A 7,830-nucleotide genomic window follows, 5' to 3' on the forward strand; every position below is an offset into this window, starting at 1 on the left:
ATGAGGAGGATTCGAAACTATTAAATCTTAATGTAGAGAAGAGGGCCAACAATAATAAATAGGAAATCCCTCATAACTTTTCCCATATTTTCAGCAGATAGCCTATAGTTCAAAAACCTTTTCACCGACGGAGACCCTCTCCACCCACTTTTGATGAGCCTGGCATCCTTGTTTCAGGGCCGCCAATAGGGCTTTCCAACTTTTAGGAAGTTGCACCCCATTTTGGACATTGCATAAGGTCAAAGGAAATTGGGAAATACTCAAACTCCCTAGATAGTACGAGGTTTCTTCTGCAGGAGACTAGCAGAATGAAATCCTAGTTTAGAGCTCATAACACACCAAAACAAGCGCACAAAAAATGGTTTGGATTTTGCAAATGGGTTTCAAGGAGAGAAAGTTACAAAGGAAAACAACCAGTTTCTAGTATATGTGTTGATCTATTGGCTGGGTCTCAGGAAATGTCTGTGCAAGAAGAAATAAAGTGAGAACAAGGAGCAACCGTTCATTCAAGTCATAGTGGGCAAGATAATATGGAGAAATCATTCCAGTCAATGGAGATTGAAATTCCATAGCTCATTATCCAACCGAATATCTCAGTCTTAGAAGGGACGGCTCTCATTGGTAGGTTTTCTTACTCTTCTCTTCAAATTGAGGAAATTTCAGCTTGGACCAGGGTTCATTGGGAGGGTTTCAAAGAAGTTTTTTTTGTAAATTGAGAAGCTGAGTTTGCTATTTTTCTATTTGATTCATCAAGGGCAAGAGATATTGTTCATAGATTTAAAGGATGGTTTTGTAAAGGAGTAGGATTGGCTACTCTACCTTGGACTCCAAATTTTCATGTTGACCCACAGATTTGTCCTTTTCTACCAAAGTGGATCTCTTTCCCTACCTTACCCTTAGAATACAGGGATCTAGAAATTATTGAAACAATTGCTAATTATCTCAGTATTTTTGTGAAGCATGATCCGATTCCATTTGAAAATTTACAACGTAATGTTAGAGTTTGTTTGTTAGTTAGTGATCTGAAACCTTTACCAAAGGTGTTTTCTATTAAAACAAAGAGAGATTCTTGGGAACAAGAGCTTGTTATTCAAGATAAGGTGATCATAGAGAAGTTTGCTAATAATCTAGGTCATTTTAATCATCAATGTCAATTTAATTTCAGGAAGAACAAGAATGTTTGAAATGATACTATTACAGACCCTTCTCTATGTGCTTTCTACTCTAACCATCTTCAGACAATAGTACCCTTCCGAGTTTCAGATAACCAGACTGTGGTCAGTAATAATATCAAAGATATACAACTTAATCTTCATTTTCAAAAGGATAATCATCCTGAAGATAGATCATTTAAACTGCTAGAGTTCATTCTTCATCTGTTCTATGCTTTTCAGCGACATTGGACAAGTGTGAAGGTTTTAGGACCTGGAGAATCAAAGAGCAAGGATTCAAATCCTCATTTAGAATCTCATATTGAGTCACCACCTCCTGCTGATTTTCAAAAAGGAATAGTTGAGACATTGATGTTTCAAAATAAGCCACTACAACTGTCTCAAATAAGGCAGATTGGAAAAAAGTGCAAGATGTCTGATGGTCAGTTGGAGAGAATTGCTAATGAGATGTTAAGATCCTTGGCTTCGGATATGATTGATGAAATTTCTCAGGAAGAAGGAGCTTGCTTGATAGAAGAGGAAGACATAATGGGGTTGGGAGTTATCAACCAGAATAAGGATTCATTGGGATGCTAAAGGAAAGTATTTTTAAATAAAGATATCTTGGTCCAACATGAGGATTCAGAGGATTTAGGACAACTAAATGAGGTTAAGGTTTTACTGGCTATTCTCCCCTTTTTTTTCTGATCTAAAATGTCAAACTCCAATTCCAATAGAAAATTTAGATTGCTCCATGACTGAACATGATTTAGAGGAATGTTTTAACGAAAAAGATGAGTTATGTTCACAAGATCTTCAAAAATTCCAGGAAGATAAGGAGTCTTCAGATTTAGTGGGAACTGAGGTTGATCTTGGCACTGATAGATGCTTTGACTATTCTCAAACTTTGTCTCTTTCACAATTAGCTATAGTCAATTTGACACCAAAAAAGATGCCTAAAGTGAGAGGAAGAAAATCTAATAGGGTGATAACAAGAGAGGAGGTAGAAGAAGGCTTTCAATCCATTCTTGATGGAAAGTTTTCTATCTTGACATGTTCGGCAAGGAGAGAAAAAGTCTCTCCTTGTCAAACATGAAGATTATTTCATGGAATGTCAGAGGCATTAATGGCTCTGGCAAGAGACAAAGAATCAAGAAACAACTTGATTCTTTGAAGGCAGATATTATTATGTTACAGGAAACCAAGTTATCGCAGGGAAATTATGAAAAATCAATTATGACTTGGAAGGGTTGGTGCTCTGTTCATGTGTAGGGAATGGGTGCTTCAGGGGGTCTTGGCATCTTGTGGAATCCTAAGACAGTGCAAGTCCAGTTGATTCAACAACAAGCAAATTGGCAACTGATAAAAGTCCAACATTTCCAACTTTCTTTTCATCTTTTTAATGTGTATGGTCCCTCCGCTATAGATGATAAGAGAAGGCTATGGGAAACTTTAACAGGTGTTATTCAGAGTATCCAGGTCCTAAATGTTATCATGGGTGGTGATTTTAATGCTATTCTCAATGCGGATGAAAAAATTGGAGGTATTTGCCCTCCAGCTAAGACCGTTCAAGACTTCTCCGCTTTCCTTTTGGATAATGATTCCTTAGATGTGATTCCTGATTCAAGTGGTTATACTTGGACTAATAATAAAATGGGTTTCCATCAAATAGCTGAGAGGCTTGATAGTTTTCCGATATCTCAATTATGGAGAATTCAAAATTATAGTATTTCTTCAACTATTTTGTCCTTCCCAGGCTCTGACCACTTCCCAATTGAGTTGTTAATAAATCTTCCATCTTTGGCTTATCACAATCACAGGCCATCTTTCAAGTTTGAATGAATGTGATTTAGACATCCCTAATTTCATCTTTTATTGAGGGAGTGGTGGTTAAATGCTCCACATGTTATGGGCACCAAGATGTATCAGTTTTGGTCAAAACTCAAACATATGAAGACTCAGATAAAAAAATTGGAATAAATTGGTTTTCAAAAATGTTTTCTTTGAGAAAGAGGTGGTCAAGCAAAAACTTTATCAGATTAACAATCATGTCATTCATCATGGTTTGGATAGTGATACCTTTTTGCAACAAAAACATCTACAAGAAGAGTGGGAGGAACTTTGTTCACGAGAAGAGGCTTATTGGAGACAAAAATCACGAGAGCTTTGGCTACAAGAGGGGGACAAAAATACCAAATTTTTTCATGCTACTGCAAAACAAAAGCAGGCTTCCAGAACTATAGTCTCTATCAAAGATTCAGATTCAGGAAATTCTATTCTTACTTTTGAAGGTATTTAGCAGGAAGGTGTTAAATTTTTTTAAAATTTATTAGATCCTCAAGAGGTTGATGTTCCCTCACATCAACAACAAGAAGAGTTATTGAACAATATCCCAACTCTAGTTACAGCTCAGGATAATTGCATGTTGATGGCCCCATTCACTATAGTGAAACTCCATATAGTCATGTTTTCCATTTCTCTAGATAAATCCCCAAGGGCTAATGGGTTCTCAACCCTTTTTTTTTCAAAGATGTTGGGTTTTTATTTGTTGGGACCTCTTGGCAGCACTGGAGGAATCAAGGAAGAGTAAAGCCATGCTTTGTAATTTTAATACCACTAATATTGCCCTTATTCCTAAGGTCAAAGACCCTAAGACGTTTGCTAATTTTAGACCCATTTCATTATGCAACATGATCTACAAAATATTTACTAAAGCTATTTACCTCAGATTGAAGAAATTAATTCCTAATCTTATTTCTCCAGAGCAAGCGGGTTTTGTGCTAGGAAGGGAAGCTTTGAAAGGTGCTCTAGTGGCACATGAAGCTCTACATTCCATTAAGACTCACTAGACTCAAAATTTTATTATTAAGTTAGATATGATGAAAGCTTATGATAGACTTCGTTGGGACTTTTTATTCAAAGTTTTGGACAAGTTTGGTTTCTCTGCTGCGTTTTGTAATTGGGTAAAAGCATGTATATCTGGAGCATGGTTCTCAATCATTATTAATGGTTCTCCAACTGGTTTTTTTCTCTTCCTCACAAGGTATTAGACAAGGTGATCCACTATCTCCGATTCTATTTATCTTGATGGCAGAAGCGTTCAGTGGTTCAATTAAGTCCCAACAGGTGCAAGGAGTATGGAAAGGTGCTCTAATTGTAGGCACTAATTAGTCTATTACACATTCTCTTTTTGCGGATGATACACTAATTTTTGGTTATGCCTCCATTCAAGAAGCAAGACAGATAAAGAGAACCCTCCAAGCTTATACACTAGCCTCGGGTCTAAAAGTTAATCAGCTCAAATCAAAAATTTATTTTTTCAACACAAAGTTTGTTTTGGCTTGCAAAATCCAAAATATTTTACAATTTCCAGTGGGTAAACTTCCATCAACGTATTTGGGAATTCCTTTTTTTGTGGGAGCAAAAAAAGTTGTCTATTGGAACAACATCATTGAGAGGATAAAACATAGACTTGCAGCTTGGAAAGCGAGATGGCTATCACTATCAAGGAGAATCCTATTAGTCAAAATAGTGTTACCAATGATTCCAAATTATTTTTTTGCTGTCTTGAATGCTCCTGCCTCTGTTATTAGCCAGATTGAGAAACTAATTAGAAGTTTTCTTTGGTCAGATAATATGTCTGGGGATAAGAAGATTCCCCTAATATCTTTAAAAGAGATGTCTCATTCTAAGTCTAAAGGAGGGGTGGGCTTGCATGAACTTCTAAGTAGAAATAAAGCATTCAGAGATAAACTCGTTTGGTTTATGTATGAGAAACCAAATAGCAAGTGGTGTTCTATTATGCGTAAGAAATATTTGGATATTGATGACCCATTGCGTATCTTCACTTTAGCAAATCCTCCAAAGGGGTCAGCAATTTGGAATTTCATGATGGCTTCAAGAGAGGTGGTCTTCAACTACATCACGTGGGAAGTACATAGCAGGTTATTTGTTTCTTTCTAGTTAGATTCTTGGTTGGGCTTCCCAACTCTTGTGAACTCTGCCCAAGCTTTGGAGATCATGCATATCACTAACCAACATTGGGGCTCAAAATTGATTGATTTTGTGGTTGCAATTGAGTTACACTCAGGCAAGGGTATTTGGAAGGATTCGACATCCTTACCACTGGACAATAATCAGTGTTCCTTTTTATTGGGAGTTTTTAAGGAAAGAAATATTTATTTTTCTCAAGATAAGGATGTAGTAAGATGGGATCCTTCTAAAGATGGTAGGTACTATGCTAAAGAAGGTTATAAAGCATTACAAAATCTAGCTGAAATTAGGCCCCCACATCATGCTTTCAATCTTTGTTGGAATAATGTTGTGCTCCCCAAAGCAGGTTGTTTCACATGGCTTGCTTTAAAAAAAAAGATCTTAACTAGTGATAAATTGTCTAGACTTTCAATAGCTCAGCCATTTAAGTGTGTTTTGTGTGAAGAAACATGAGAGACTGCAGATCACATACTATTACAATGTCCTTATGCGCTAGAGAGCTGGTTACATGTGCTCAAGAAACTCAATTATGAGATGCCACTTCTGAATAGCTTGTGGAATCTTTTTCAATCATGGCCCTTGCTTTATCCTAAGTCAATGTTTCATGGTATTTGGAAGTGTGCTCCTTTAGCTATTGTTTGGGCACTTTGGTGGGAAAGAAATAAGCGTATCTTTCGTCATGTTTCTTCACATATGAGCAAGGTGCAAGATCAGATTGAGAAATCTATATCCAAAAGCATTAATTCTTCAATTGCTTCTGTTAGTTTTAATCACTATTTATCAGCTTGGGATAGTAGTATCATTCAGAATTGGAAAGCTATTCGCATTCCTATGGGTACTCATTCAAATCCAAAATTATCCCGCAAAGTTGATAGATCAAATGTCAAGTGGACTCCTCCATTATCTGGTTTTGTTAAGATTAACTTTGATGGTGCATCACGTGGAAACCCAAGAAAATCAGGAATTGGAGCTTGCATTAGAGATGAGTGTGGAAGGGTTTTAGCAATTAAATCTCAACCTTTACCTCCGGGGACAAATAATATGGCAGAGGCACATGCTTTGCTAGCTAGCTTAATACTAGCAAGAATAAATGGTTTTCATTCAATTCATATTGAGGGTGACTCAATGATTATAATTAAAGCATGTCTCTCAAAAAATTCTTTCAATTGGAAAATTACTTATATCCTAAAACAGATTTGGGGGTTATTGGATTCATTTCAAAAGTATCAGATATCTCATATATATAGGGAAGGTAATTTTGTGGCTGACTATTTAGCAAATATGGGATGTGATGATCAACATGTAGAATTTGTTGCCTCGGCTTCACATCCCAATCTTAATTCTCATCCAATTATTCTGTCTGCCTTTCCTATTCTAGTAGAACTTTTTATCCAGGATTCAAATTAATGTCTCCAATTGCAGCCCTTTGTAGTTTGTGTTGTCGTAGGGGAAATCTTTTATGGGTTGCTTTTCTTCTGCTTATTTCTTTTATATTTCAACGAGGAAATGGGGTTTTCTTTCTAGTTTTTTCCCCATGGAGTTATCAAACTAGCTATTTTAATATATAGTTTGTGGCCCCGTCCACATTTGCCCAAAAATAAAAATAAATAAATGTGTTGAAACAATTAATTTTATTTTTTCATAAATATTTGAGTGTCTTTAATATTTAAAAAACTATAAGCTAACTTTTAATTGACAACTCAAAATTATATATATGAAATTATATTTGAAAACGTTAAAAAATGAAAATAAAATTATCAATTTCCAAACTAATTTAAAAAATATTTTTTGTTTGTACTTTTGAAAAAATTAATAAAAAAACTCTAAAATAGATCTTTATCTTAATGGCGCAAGGCTAATGACTCTACTCTACAAATCTAATGATTAAAAATTAAATGAAATTTCAAATGTCTATATCTTTTTAGATTGATGAAACTTCAAATGTGTATATCTTTTTAGATTTTTTAATGATTTTATAACTCACATTTTTCAATTAATGATTATACTATTTTTTTTTTTGAAGCAATGACATTCAATTTCAAAGTTATAAACAATTATAGAAATATTTTTCATGATAATTTTATTTCAAAAATACAAAATAAATCAATCTATTCATAATGATTTTTTTTTAAAAAAAAATCTATAATGAAATTAATTTAAAAAGTATGATTATTTTTATAACATCTATTTTGACAATATTTTTTCATTTTCAATTGTTAAATAGATTTTAATGATAAAATTAAATAATATATTTTAATTCTCTAATAACATATCATTGTATCAATTTTACCTCTATTTTTATACATGATTTCCTTTATTTCCATTTCCATCTATAAATTTATACTTCTCTTCCTTTATAACTATTGCAAGGAATATTGACATATGTCTCTTGTTGAATCATGTATATGCACTCTTCTCTCGGTGTTGTTTACCCAACCCCATTGTTCAGGATGGGTTGGATGCACACCCCTCCATGCCATGCCATGCCATGGCCAACACAAGCCTTGCTTGCATGTTGTTCAAGTGTCGTTAGTCCAAGAGATGTGTGTGGGATATTTTTTTTAATATGAAAGGTTTAGAGGTTTTTTTCTCTAAGATGTGTGTGGGATGTTTTTTAAAATAAAGGTTTAGAATTTTTTTCTCTAACTATGAAAATAGTGAATATTTTGTGTATTTATATGTGATT

Source organism: Cupressus sempervirens, chromosome 4 (assembly GCF_028749045.1).
Source record: "Cupressus sempervirens isolate cs-2001-9-10 chromosome 4, ASM2874904v1, whole genome shotgun sequence".
Classification (NCBI taxonomy): Eukaryota; Viridiplantae; Streptophyta; class Pinopsida; order Cupressales; family Cupressaceae; genus Cupressus; species Cupressus sempervirens.